Source organism: Papilio xuthus, unplaced genomic scaffold (assembly GCF_000836235.2).
Source record: "Papilio xuthus unplaced genomic scaffold, Pxut_1.1 DF825783.1, whole genome shotgun sequence".
Taxonomy (NCBI): Eukaryota; Metazoa; Arthropoda; class Insecta; order Lepidoptera; family Papilionidae; genus Papilio; species Papilio xuthus.
The window spans coordinates 1,922,285-1,937,019 of NW_013532866.1; the positions used below are offsets into that span (position 1 = coordinate 1,922,285).

At 35.2% G+C, this 14,735-nt stretch overlaps 1 protein-coding gene across 5 annotated transcripts in view; it reads left to right on the forward strand.

The window, feature by feature from the left end:
- Positions 1 to 14,735, forward strand: part of LOC106125750 (irregular chiasm C-roughest protein) — a 67,245-nt gene that overhangs the window by 23,334 nt on the left and 29,176 nt on the right. Inside the window, exon 1 of one of the 5 annotated variants that reach the window (XM_013323063.1) lies at positions 6,118 to 6,283. The exons of the other annotated variants lie outside the window; for them this stretch is intronic. The gene's annotated coding sequence lies outside the window, so the exon portion shown is untranslated. Of the gene's footprint in view, positions 1 to 6,117; positions 6,284 to 14,735 lie in introns of those variants that run through there. 5 annotated transcript variants of the gene reach the window in all.

The following is a 14,735-nucleotide window of genomic DNA, read 5'->3' on the forward strand; positions in this document are numbered from 1 at the left end:
GTTTTTCGATTTCCGATTTACATATGTACAATTTATCCGACGTTCTTACGGTGAAGGAAAACATCGTGATGCAACCTGCACATATCTTAGAAGAAATTCAAAGATATGTGTGAAGTCAACCAACCCGCACTAGGCCAGCGTGGTTGACTATGGCCTAATCACCCTTAACTTAGGTTTGGCTCCAAGCCTCTCGATAGGGACGTAATGTGAGCTGATGATGATGACATTTTCCTACTTTATAAGAAAGAAAATAGCAAAGATTTGAATAGATAAATTAAGGTTTAGATGAAAGGTACACTCAAAGTAAATCATACGACTCATAATGAAAGCCCCAATAGCCTAACGGTTAAGGGAACTGCCATCACGCGGTCGTGAGTTCGAATTACGTCGTTAGATTATTATCATGTACTTAACACAAGTCTAGAGCTTAGTTGGAATGATTACAAGAATTAGTAACTAACCGGATGAGACGCGCAGACAAAAAAAATTATCTTAAAAGTAACACAATTTTTTTTAATTATGACCTATATAGATACTTATTTTATTTATTATAGTGATTAATCTTATTAATTTGAGATAATATGTTAAGTATAGGGAAATTGATATTATCAAAATATTTAATACAGTTTCCTTTGCCAATTAAAACCATATAAGAGCCCAGTAAGAACCCTAATTAAAGGATTTTAATCCGTGCTATAGGCACGGTATTATATTTACTTATATGTAATAATTAACGCGTTCCTTCATTTGTATTGTTAGGAAGAAACGAAAATGTGACAGTGTATTGACGCAACACTAGCCGTGCAAAAATGTCGATGTATGTCCCCTCACTATTCATTCTGACACTGGACTCTGTAACGAAAGCACGTCATTCGCGCTAAAAGATTTTAATTAATAATGTCTAAAAGTATGTCGGTTATAAATGTGATACAGTAGAATGCAGGAATATGTGTCTTATATCTCACCGTAATCTCTTAAGATACATTAAAAGGCCTTCTTGGCTTGAGATACATTCACAACAAATTGCCTTAAATGTAATTCGCTGTCTACGTAACCTAAAGCCGATGACTTCTATGTAAATTATAAACGTAATTTACATAAAAAATTACGTCGCATACAAAAGTAATAGATATAAACAAAACGTACATACTAGCTTTTGTCAACGACTTCGTATGCTAGGAATTAAAAGAAAACTTAATTAGAAGCCTATGTGGCCTATGATCTACCTACATGCCTTACCTTCTCCATACCGTAAACCGATGGATCTCCATGAAATTTTACATAGATGTAGAACATAGTCTGAAAGAACACATAGGCTACTAATTAAGTTTTTTTAATTCCACGCGGACGGAGTAGCGGGCGACTGCTATATGTTATAACTAAAATAGCGACAACTTCAATCAATTTAACAAATAAAATAACTAACAGAATTAAACTGTTACTAAAATAACAGTTAAAAGGATACACATGTTCTTAATTTAAATGTCATTCTAATTTCACCCTTATTACTTTGACATAAGGATATTTTATTATATCGTTTTTGTAAAGGAATTTAACCCTCTAGGTCTTTAATTATAGAGAAAGCCATGCCTAAGACACGTGGGTTTGTCGAGATAGCCGGTTACAAATAAAACGTCACCGTATTATTGTGAATATTGACAAATTGTAATTTTACTAGCGGATTTAATATGCACATATTTTGAAGTTGAAGTATTTACAATTTTATTTAATTTATCATCTTTAGCAAATAATAGCTTATTGTCAAATTGTATAAGTGTTAATCTATCAAGTCCAATCAGCCGTAACATTGTGATGCGTAGTGGATTTGGCGAATTAAAGATAGGCAACTGCAATTGCGAACATCTATGGGCAAAGGTTGCTTCGTTATTTCGGGAACTTCAGGTGGCTCGCTCATTTGCCATCTTATGATAGTAAAAGTGATTTAAAAAAAGATATATGTATGCCCATAATCTATGCACGTAAAGGAACGGCGACTGCGCTCGCTAGTAGTTGCGACAATGACGTCAATAAACCATTTTGCACAAAGCTAACTGTCGTATCATTGCTTCCTATATCTAACAATGTATTATAAACCAAAGAAAATATGAAAATTGTATGTGGTAGACGGTTAATTTAGTGGACAATTTTTTATTAGTTTAAAAAACTAGTAAAATATTCTAATGCTTATGTTCACAATCGCACGGTGACATGTACACGCTCTGTTGCATTGCGGACAAATTTAGCGAGAGACTGCGAAAAACGGACAAAAAGTTGAGCCAGACGTTCGCACCCTTTTTTTTTAAGGCGAAATTTTCCGAGTATATCAAGAATTAAAACGGGCACCGGGCACATTCGGCTTGTAAAACTTTTTTCAAAGTTGTAAAGTGACTTTTTTTCACTTCGTCATGACTTTTTCAGTTTTGTTCGAAATATGAGGAAAGTTTTAATTGCTTGTGCATTTATTAAATATACTTTCGCATTCGAAAGGTTAAATTTAACCTTTTCAGTGTGAAAATCAAAGATTAAACGAGTAATGTTTTGGCGAAGTATTGAGCTTTTATTCATATCACAGAAATACACATTTCTTACAATTCCATCATCAGCTCACTATACGTCACCACCGAGGTGCTCGGAGCCCTAAGTTAGGGTGATTAGGCCATAGTTCACACATATCTTTGAATTTCCTCTCAGATATGTGCAGGTTGCGACACGATGTTTTCCTTCACCGTAAGAACGTCGGATAAATGTACATATGTAAATCGGAAATCGAAAAACACATTGGTATATGGCGGGATTTGAACCCAGGACAGATTTCAACTAAAGTGTTTAACCCCTAAGCCACCGACGCTCATGTTATACGCACATATCTTTCAATGCTTTAATATAATGTTCTTGAAAAATATAACTTTAAACCGACACAAAAAGATTTTTGTGTTTTTAAGCTTTTTGTAAATAAAAGAACCTTAGTAAAACTTTTTTTTGTGACTTAGTAGTCACAGTTTACCTTGAAGAGGCATTTACAGCTTCACCGGGCTTGAGGTGGCCGAGCGCAGATGGCGCTTAGCCTGAACCTCGTTTAAGAGTAACAAGACTCGAGGGCTCCCTCATGAGCATCAACTCGGGCTGTTACTTCGTTATTGTTACCGGATTAGCTGAGTAAAACTAAACTGTGAACAATTATTGAGTTCACCTCCGCGTATCTTTACATCGCGATCTAGTAGGCGATGCGCGCCATCTATTGAACAAATGAAAAAATCACTCACAATTTTTGTACGTGTTTATCCAACTGGGCAACAGTTTAACTAAACCTCTGTAGTATAAATCACGCTAGCAAAATTTATAGTCATACCCGTTGTAGGATAAACTATAAATCCCGTATTGCAGTAAGGAAGAAAGCATAAATTTAAATTTGGTAGCATTTAACAATGTCCAAATCTGAATATACGTAAGTGATATAGGACTACAAATTATCTAGCATAATCAATATCCACTCAATTGAGAGGACATATATAATAATATTTAGAGAATTAAAATATATATTATTATAAAAGTAGCCGTCACCCGCGATCCATCTGCGCGAAATTAAGTGCAAACATAATTAGTCTATGTGTTCTTCCAGACTATGTTCTACATCTATACCAAATTTCATCGAGATCCGTTCTGCCGTTTTGGAGGTACCTTCAATCATCCATCTAAACTTTCGCATTTATAATATTAGTAATATAATTCAATTTATTCTGTAATATTTTAAATTAACTACTCCATAGTTTTTATACTTTTTTATTGACTCACACGTCGCGTTCCGCTACATTAGTTGTTGACGTTCCGTGAATTTTTGAAGGAAACGCTTTGTTACATAATAAATCATCCATTGAAGGGACTTCGAGAATCACTCCTCGTTACACTATGTGTCTCTATCTATTACTCTATTTTTAAATTAAGAGTGTTTCAGTCATTTGTTTTTGAGATCCATCTTTTATCCAGTTTGTGCGCGCGGAATTTAAGACAAACGTGATAAGCAGCCTATGTGTTTTTCCAAACTATGTTCTATGTCTATGCCAAATTTTATCGAGATCCGTTCAGCCGTTCTGGAGATACATACCTTCAAACATCCATCCTTAAACTTTCGTATTTATAATATTAGTAAGATTAAAATTGTTTTTGTTCTCTCTTCAATTTGTTCTGAGGAATTATTAATCTATACTAATTAGATTAAGGTTCTACATCCTTATAATTGTAGTAAAAGGTCACCCTTAGTGACCAATTAAATACTTTGAGTACAGCATGTGTGCAAAGAAATCAAGAGTATTGAAAAGCAAAACCATTTAGAAAGGAATTCAAAATGCTTTTAGCGTGAATAAATTTAGAATCTTTGTTTCCGCTAAATATTCGGTAGGTATTTTTAAATTTAAATGTGTCCCCTCTTTACTTATAAATACCTTTCGTCCCCTACCCTGTTGTCAACACCCTCGAAGGACCATATGGTCACGGAGATAACAATATAGAGCTTTAGATAAAAATAGACGACATGGTCTCTCCGACAAAGTATCTTATTACTAGATCAGAGCAAACGAGAGCACATATACGAGCGTAGGTGGTTCGGGGGTTAAGCGCTTGACTTGCAATCTGTAGGTCCTGGGTTCGAATCCTGCCATTCGTATATTTATCCGACGTTCTTACGGTGAAGGAAACATCGTGATGCAACCTTCACATATCTGAGAAGAAATTTGAAGATATATGTGAAGTAAAGCAACCAGCATTGGGCCAGCGTTGTTGACTATGGCCTAATCACACCTAACTTGGGGTAGGCTCCGAGCCCCTCGATGAGGACGCATATTGAGCTGATGATGATGATGATGACCTATATGTGTGTATCAGTCAAGTATCATAGTAGATTTTGTTAGACGTTTTACTTCTAACATTTTGATATTTGTATATTATGAATCAAGAAAACCTCTCTGAGTCTCTACATTACTTACTCATATTATAAATGCGAATATTTAAATGGATAGATGTTTGTTTGAAGGTATCTCCAGAACGGCATAAAGGATTTCGATGAAATTTGGCATGGATGTAGAAAATAGTCTGGAAGAACGCATAGACTATGTTTAATATCCGTATGAAATCGCGGGCAACTGCTAGTGTAGTTTTGAACACATTGCTCGTCTTCACCATATGTTTTCACGCATTAACCGAAGACGTAACTATGATTCATGAATGATGAGAGAATTACGAAAAAACTGTATGACTCATTTGGACGCAAATACGTACGCAGTACATAGCCGACAGGAAATTATAATTTGCATATGGAAACTTTTAATATAGAAGTCAATTAAGGGTCACCACATCTCGCTCACTCAGCCACGTCACGTCGACAATGAAGCTTTTTTTTTATATCATAAGGTGGCAAACAAGCGAGCGGCCACCTGAAATCGCTGAAATAGCGAAGTGACCGTTGCCCATAGACATACGCAATTGCATATGTGTTGCCTACCTTTTATCGATGGAGGAGTGGATGCACAGAAAGAAAATGTTTTCTCTTTACATGCATTCTCTCATCCGGAAAGTCCACTTCCACTTCCCAACCCTTCCTCATAAGAAAAAGGGTGGGAAGGGAAAGAGGACTAAATTAATATTAACAGTCTCAAACCATAATAAGAACAATAGCTGTAGCCCGCGACTCCGTCTAAGGGTAATTAAAAAAATTAGCCTATGTGTTCTTCCAGATTATGTTCAACATCTATGCAAAATTTCAGCGAGATCCATGCAGCCGTTTTGGACATACCTTCTAACAACAATCGTGTTTATAATATTTGTAAGCTTGACTGTAGTTTTAAAGTGGAACTTCTGTGATATTATAAGGAATTTCAGTCAGGAAAAAGAGTTACGGACGCGTGGAAGTATGTTTTTTTTGTTTTTTTTTCGGATGTTTGATTCCCGCTATTAATACTGTTGACGGCAAATTATTCTTTCTTGGTGATGTTTCACCCTAAAATGTGGAAGGAAGTTCTCCAAAAACCCTCCAATCGTCGTCCGGGCCGTTTTCATGATAGTCTTTACAAGGGGGCGTATTCTAAAAATATACATTTGAATATTCTAAGCGTACGTTTTCGAGTTCGAGTTAGTCACGTACTCGACGCGCCCGGCTCTCGTTCGGGGAAATTCCGAAATTCGAACTTCGAATTCTTTTGTTTCGAATCCCGAAAATGATTAAGTGTGTTTAAAATATATTGTCAAATATTTATTGAATTTTTAAAGGATTTTGTGAATATTAACACAAGAGGTGAGTTTTTATTACGTTAAAAAAATTATAAAAGAATTCATAAAACGTAATTAATATTATGTATTCGTTTAATTGTAACAAACTTTACTTTTACATCAAGGTTGATTTTATTTAAAAATTGCGACACAAAAATCTACGGCAGTTTATCTTTCCTCCGTCAGAGTTATTGAAAAAATAGAAAAGAATGAGCAAAGTCGGACAATGACCCCATTTTCTACTTCAGAATAATTACATATAGTCGGAAAAGTGGGCATAATAAATATCACAGCGTGCTCTATTTTTCTTACTTTTGAATTCAATAAAGTTTTCTACGTAAGCTTTTATTGGCCTTGGCAATTTTACGTGATAAAAACTTTTTAATTGCATATTATTTATGTTAAGGCGCTCTATTTTTCTACTATTTCTAACCTGTTGGTCGTCTATAGTTTTTTAAATAACTTTTTTAAAAGATATAATTTATTATTAAACTAGCTGCAACTGTCCTCTCGGCATTAAAAAAAATCTTGTTCTTCCAGACTATTTTCTACTTCTGTGCTAAATTTCGTCATCTTTTGAGCCATCCCGGATATACTTTTAAACATCCATCCATCCATCTAAATATTCGCATTTATAATATTAGTATGATGTCTTATTGGTGGATATAAATCGTAATAAATTCCAATTACTGCAAGAATTGGCGCAATTGTCAACTGTTTTCTCGCCATTTTTGTGACGTCATCAATCTTCCCGGACATGATGTATTGGAGCTTCTTCGCGATCAAATATTTAAAGCTTATATCGAATACGTCGTAATTTTGATATATTAATATATATTTAGTTTTATACCTTGCAGTATTCGATTTATGCTTTTAATCAAAAAAAATGTAGAATAAAAGAGAAGGTTTAAATAAAAATTATTCAAACTTTCTTTTTTATAATAGACTAATTAAATAACTACTTAACTCACATGTTTTTATTTTAGTGAAAGAACTGACCTGACTTTTTTTTATAAAAAGGTGGCAAACGAGTGAGCGGTCACCTGAAATCGCTGAAATAGCGAAGTGACCGTTGCCCATAGACATACGCAATCAACGGAGGAGAGGACGCACATAAAGATAGTATATCCCCTTTCCATGCATCCTCTCATCCGGAAAGTCCACTTACACTTCCCATCCTTACCTTATAAAAGGGTGGAAAGGGAAAGAGGACTAAATTAGACCTCTGGGACGCACACTCATAAGACTGTACTTCCACTTGACGCCTGTCTTCTGTGTGGTCGTGGTATTTCACCGGGAGAGCCGGGACAATTCGTGCGAAGATGTTAAAGCGGGCTCCACCACTGTTAAATGACTATAGTTTGAGTAGTTATTTTAAATCTTATTTCACAATCAGCAGAAGCGTAATTTTTTATTCAGACCTAACTAACTAACCTAACCTAAAGTAACTGTACTGAGGATAAATATTTCTTAACAATTTCGTATAACACACAGCTTCCAACGTCCATGTTTTTGATAACTCGCTTACGTCATTCCATGAAACTTACGAAACAAGACAAAGCTGTAAAAACTAGAATAAAACATCGGCCTATTAAATCGCAAATTAGGTTAATATCATACATGTAGCTATATTCTACTCGTGTTTTCTTTTTTTTAAGTTTTATAAATATACAGGGTGTCCGGGAATGATTCCTTGGTCGAAAATATGACGATTTAACTCAACTTTTTTTTTTCGTTTAGCCGCTAGAGGGCTTTTAAGTTTGCAAATTATTTACATTTATGTATTTACTAGCTGTCGCACGCAACTGCAACCGCGCTTAATTAAAAAAAACTTATAAGTGCCCTATATGTTCTTCCAGACTATGTTCTACATGTATGCCAACTTCAGTGAGATCCCTTAAGCCGTTTAGGAGATACATACAAACAAACATCCATCCATCCAAACATTCACATTTAGAATATTAGTAAGATTACAATGATAGTCAAGAAATAATTATAAAGAAAATACTATGTCAATTTTTAAGAGCCAAACTTGATGTGCAGCCATTTCCGGTTTACTTGACAAATATGGAATGCTTCACTGGCTTCTTCTAGTCAAGTAGAAGATTAAGGATAGTGGCTAGTAATCTTAATGTCACTAGATAAATAAGCATGTTTCATAAAGTCATTACAATTTGTACTAAAACGACGAGATATCTTTATTATATATACTTACGAGTACATATGTGTGCAAATCTCGAAATGAACTCAAGTGGACTTAATGGGAAGCAATAAATTTATTACGATTGCATCTTGTCAAAATCGAATTCTGTATTAACGGAATCCATTAAACGGTAATGTAATTTAAAAGATAAAATACTTACTTTGTTGCCGCATCGACCTAAAGTGGGACTTGGACTCCGACCCAACCCTGTCCTCAGCGGTATTTCCAAACAGTAACGACTTAGGGGCCTTCAAGAAAAGAACACTACGCCTGCAAGTTACTTAAAGTCCGGCAACGCATGTGCAGTTCCTCTGGCGTTGTGGATGTCCATGGGCGTCGGATCAAATAATATTAGGCGATTCGTTGCTCGTTTGCCCCCTTCTCCTATATAAAAAAAAACACAAGAGATCGCTAAAGTCGCCTGTCTTAAGCCTTCTCCTGCCAGTCCATTACTTTTAGCTCCCGTAGATCTAGCTCTGCGGTGTTTCGCCAAATGATAAAATACTCATTTGTGTTTTGAAGGACATGCTAATATTTAATGGGACATTTCGAGATTGCGTTTGTTTATAAGTTTGTAAATCGATAGATAATGTCGTTAAAAATTTGAATTTTTAATAATTACTTTAATTTCAACAATCATTCAAAATAAATAATTCAAAAGAGACTAACAACGCGGAACCAATACTATCATATGACAAACATGAAAAATTCCACAACTGAGGGCCTATTACATTAGAGTGAAAGTATTCGTAACGTTATCGATAAAATTTGTATTAGATTTGTAAAGCATCAAGTACAACGATTAATTTTATTGATTACGTCAAACGCATATCGTAAGAGTCCTTGATAGACTCTCTGAAATATGATCTAGGCAATCTACAGAACACTAGGAAACCTATAAGTACCATTATTTATCCTCAGAAAAATGTCAACACGTTTTCACTCGACGTCCGAGTTTTTCGATATAACTTCAGTTGGATTCCCAACGGAATAGTTTCGTTAACCATAAAATATTGCTACGCCGGATGTGTCAGTCGACAAAAACGTTTCTACAAATAAGGAAAAAATCTCAAAACATAACGAACTGGACTTCTAAGAAGTATTGTTTATATTGTTAAAATGGTGTTTTAAAACGTTTAAAGATTCACAAGATTTTAATGGGTAACCTCGTGTTTTGAATAAACATAAAAATTTTGCGTATCAATTCTTAAGGAATATTTTAATGATTTACTTTAAAACATATGGTCGTAGTTATAAATGTTATTTTTAATATTAAACAGGAAAATATATGCTCCTCAAGTAATTTAAAAAAACAAACCCGATTGTACCCCAATAAAAGCTTGACATACAAACAATCCCACATAAAATAATCTTACCAATATTATAAATGAATGTTTAGATGGATGGGCATGGACCTCGCTAATATTCGGCAAAAATGTAGAACACAGTCCGAAAGAACACATCATCAGCTCACTATACGATACCCATAGTCAACCACGCTGGCCCAGTCGGGTTGGTTGACATCACACATATCTTTGAATTTCTTCTCAGATACGTGCAGGTTGCATCACGATGTTTTTCTTCACCGTAAGAATGTCGAATAAATGTACATATGTAAATCGGAAAACGATAAACACATTGGTATAACGCGGGTTCGAACCCAGGACCTGCAGATTGCAAGTCAAGTGACTGAGCCATCGACGCTCTAGAAACCGCCGAAAGAACACATAGGCTACTAATTAAGTTTTTTTTTAATACCGCGCGGCTGAACTCACGGACGACAGCTAGTACCCTAATATTAAGCGGGTAAATGGAAGACGTCATGGCTAAAATTTGTTTGGTTTATGATGATGATTCTTAGTAGTACTAAAATGTAGTAAAAATAATTTCATATATTTAAACTACGTCTTAGTAGATGTTTTCTTAACAACTATAGCAATTTAAATACTACAGATGTATTCTACTAAAGATAGTTATTCCTTTTAACTGAGTAGTCATTAGACATATCTCGAACGCTCTCAGAATAGGTCCCCGACGTTCTCAGTTTGTTTTACTTTTGTTTCCCATTCCCTTCTAAATATGTACGAACGTTGAACTTTCGAGGGGTCCACAGATAGCGTATTACTACTGAAATAGACAAATACATTAACAAACACTTCCAATATACCACCTGGATTGATTTAAAATTATTTAAATTGTTTGTTGTTTTGTTTATTTGAAGAAAAATGAAACACCATGTAACCAATTCCAACTAAAGTAGTTGATCGTCGTTACAGGGTGTTATTTTATTAACATTTTTTTGTTATCATAGCTTTTATGTTGTCATTTTCTTCTTACTGCATCTTACTAATATTATAAATGCGAATGTTTAGATGGATATTTGTTTGAAGGTATCTCCAGAACGCCTGCATAGATCTATCTGAAATTTGGCATATATATAGAACATAGTCTGGAAGAACATAGGCTATTTGTTAAGTTTTTTAATTTCGCGCGAACGAAATCGCTGGCGACAGCTAGTATGGAATAAAATGTTAGTCAAGAATTGACACGGTGATGTGAAATGTGAGTGGGTTGATCTGTGACATTCCACGTGAATATCATGTTATTGCCCACGCGTTGTATTCCACCACAATCCCACGTTGTGATAATGTGGTTGAAAGTTAATACTAGTATGTACTAGCCTAATTTACCGTTTTAAACGTATTATAAATTTAGTAAAACTACTAATTTTAGAATTTTTTTAGCATCATTTTTTTGATCCCCACTACTCTAAAATGTTAACAGTTGTTAGTATAACAGTAACTTATGATCAGTCGAGCTCCTGATTCTAGTATTTATTGCGATACTAGCGGTCGCTCGCGACTCCGTCCGCGCGGAACTAAAAAATCTTAATTAGCAGCCTTAACAGTGGTAGAGCCCGCTTTAACATCTTCGCACGAATTGGCCCGGCTCGCCCGTTGAAATATCACGACCACACAGAAGACAGGCGTCAAGTGGAAGCAATTCCGCGTACAGTCTGATGAGTGTGCGTCCCGGAGGCCTAATTTAGTCCTCTTTCTCTTCCCATCCTTTTCTTTATAAGGAAAGGATGGAAAGTAGACTTTCCGGATGAGAGGATGCATGGAAAGGGAAGATATTTTCTTTCTGTGCATCCTCTCCTCCGTCGATTAAAGGTAGGCAACGCATATGCAATTGCGTATGTCTATGGGCAACGGTCACTTCGCTATTTCAGCGATTTCAGGTGGCCGCTCGCTCGTTTGCCACCTTTTGATATAAAAAAATATATATGTTCTTCTGAACTATGTATGTCCATTTTCGTCAAGATCCGTTCAGCCGTTCCGGAGATATACTTTCTAACAAACATCCATCCATACATCCAAACATTTGCATTTATGATATAAGTAAGCTAATATTAACCACTCTGAAATGTTTTATCGCTCTTTAATACCAAGAAGTTTCTGCAACAAGAAATTATATAATAAATAGAAAAGTTTCAATCATTTAGATTTCCGATCTCAACTGCTCTAACCGTGGGTTTCTGAGACTAGATTCTCTATATTAAACATATCGCTATCCCTATCATTATTGAAAAAACAGAGATAACATTTTTTAAATAGAAATTCTGGTTTTAAAAACCCACGGTTAAACCATCGTAATACCGAGCAATAAGCCACGGGGGCGTTGCGTAGTGACATTTGATATTTTCTAATGGGACCACACGCAATCGGTGTCGTGTTTTAGAAATATTGCGTGGGCGTTCCATACAAATTGTATCGGTCCATTTAAAATTACGATAATTAATATAACGAGTGATGACGCAATATAATACTTTGTTGTTGTAATATTTTCTTAAAATTTAATTCACTTTGTGGTTGGAGAATTAATTTTTATGTGTCGAGAAATTTGTTTTATAACTTTTGCTTGATTGTTTTTAATGTGTTAAGAATTTATATTTTAAATGTTAGTTGAAACAGTTTTATTAATTTAACTGTAATGTTTTCTAGGAGACCTAAATTTGCATCACCCTTTTTTTTCAGAGGGGAATGCTTTATGCATACTCCGCGCCCCGGCGGGGACGCGGTAGTTATGTGGGATTCTCCTCCATAGCGGAGGCATACCCACTAAACCCCTCTGTTCCTCCAACGCATCGGGACGTGACCACGGGCACGCTTTCGCTCTCGTCCGCGGCCCAAATTTGCATCACCCTGTAACTGGAAATCAAATAACTTTTAAACTCATAAAAAGCTTTTTTAAAGTTCACATCATTATACATCTTCTTTTTAGTGCTTTGGAAGCCGAGGACACATTTACATTTGTCATCTTGTACTGAGTTTACGGTCTTATATCATTTGAATGTATTAAAAATTGTGTTGCCCGCGACGTTGTCTGCGCAGAATTGAAAAAGAACTTTATAAGTAGCCTATGTGTTCTTCCAGACTATGTTCTATGCCGTATTTCATCTAGATCCATTGTTCCTTTCCGGAGATACCTTCAGACAAACATCCATCCATTCCATCATTCTATTATATTAGTAGGGTTTTAGGGTTTAGTAAGAAGTAAGATTTAAGATGAACGGATATTTAAGATCGATTATTTAGGTCGTTATTTAGAAAGTTTGTATTGGTCAGTTACTTATTGTTGCAACGCCTCTATGCTCGCCGGTGCTGGTCCGACAATGATGGATTGTGAATCGCGCACAACAAATGCATTTACCAGGTCCGCGTGATATCTCGACAAAATAAACAGCTTTATAACTATGTTTGAACGTTTTGAGTTTAATAAATTGGATAAATCATGATACGAAAGTAAAATTAACTAATAGTTTCTGAAAATTGAATTATTTTAATTTAAAACTAGAGTTTGCCTTCGACTTTGTTGCAATACTTTCTTACACTTCATTCATTTGAATATAAATAATATTAAAAACTATATTTTTTAATTTTGCCTGTCTGTATGTATGTCTGATCGCATGACCATTTGTTTCGGAACAGCTGGACCGATTTTAACAAGACTTTGATAGGAAGGTAGCTGTTACACGCGAATTATACGCATACTTTTAATTCTGCGCTGATGAAGTCAACCGCTAGGGCTAGTATATTCTCATTCATTCTCTTTTAATAAATAAAAATAACAATATACTTTCAAATATACATTTCAATAGAAGAAGCTTACGGAATCAGACTTTTTTTTATATCATAAAGTGGCAAACGAGCGAGCGACCACCTCAAATCGCTGAAATAGCGAAGTGACCGTTGCCCATGACATACGCAATTGCATATGCGTTGCCTACCTTTAATCGACGGAGGAGAGGATGCTAAGAAAGAAAATATTTTCCCTTCCCATGCATCCTCTCATCCGGAAAGTCCACTTTCACTTCCCATCCTTTCCTTATGAGAAAAAGGGTGGAAAGAGAAAGAGGATTAAATTAGGCCTCCGGGACGCACACTCATCAGACGAAACGCGGAATTACTTCCACTTCACGCCTGTAATTTTCATAAAAAAAAGTTCACTAATAAAATCCGGAATTTCGTACTACAATTTCATGAATAAATATTAGGGGCGCCTTTTAAAACAATTACGGCAATGAAAGTCCCTCAAGTCGCGTAGTGACGACCACCTACTGTTTTGTTAATTTATTGCCAAAAAAACGTTAAATTAACCCACTGTTTCTGTGTAAGTGTGAACAAGGTTTTTATAAGTTTAGGAGGATTTATTAGCCACAATGGGTTTATGAAAAGGGATTTTTATGCTAGTACCATCTGTCCAACTTAATTAGTAGCCTATGTGTTCTTCCAGACTATGTTCTGCATATGCCAAATTTCAACGCGATCCATGCATCTGTTCTGATTATACCTTGTAACAAAAAGCCATCTATCCATCTAAACATTTTCATTTCTAACATTAGTAAGATAGCAGTCGTCCGCGCGGATTTAAAAAAAACTTAATTAGTAGCCAATATGTTCTTCCAGACTATGTTCTACATCTATGCCAAATTTCTGCATACAACCAAACATTCGCATTTATAATATTACTAAGAAATAAGATAGCATAGAACTGTAACTGCTATTCTGAATGTAACTCTTTTATTTCAATATTTGACAGTTAATATTCCTAGTCAAATTGTAAAATGACGAATTTCTCATTCGATCAAACACATTATACTTATAAAAAAATCTAGTTAAGTATTTCTCGCTTTTATTTTTTGTTACAGATAGAACTAACGCACTAATGACGTAATTTATTAAAAATAAAAAAATACATTTTAAGTACACTA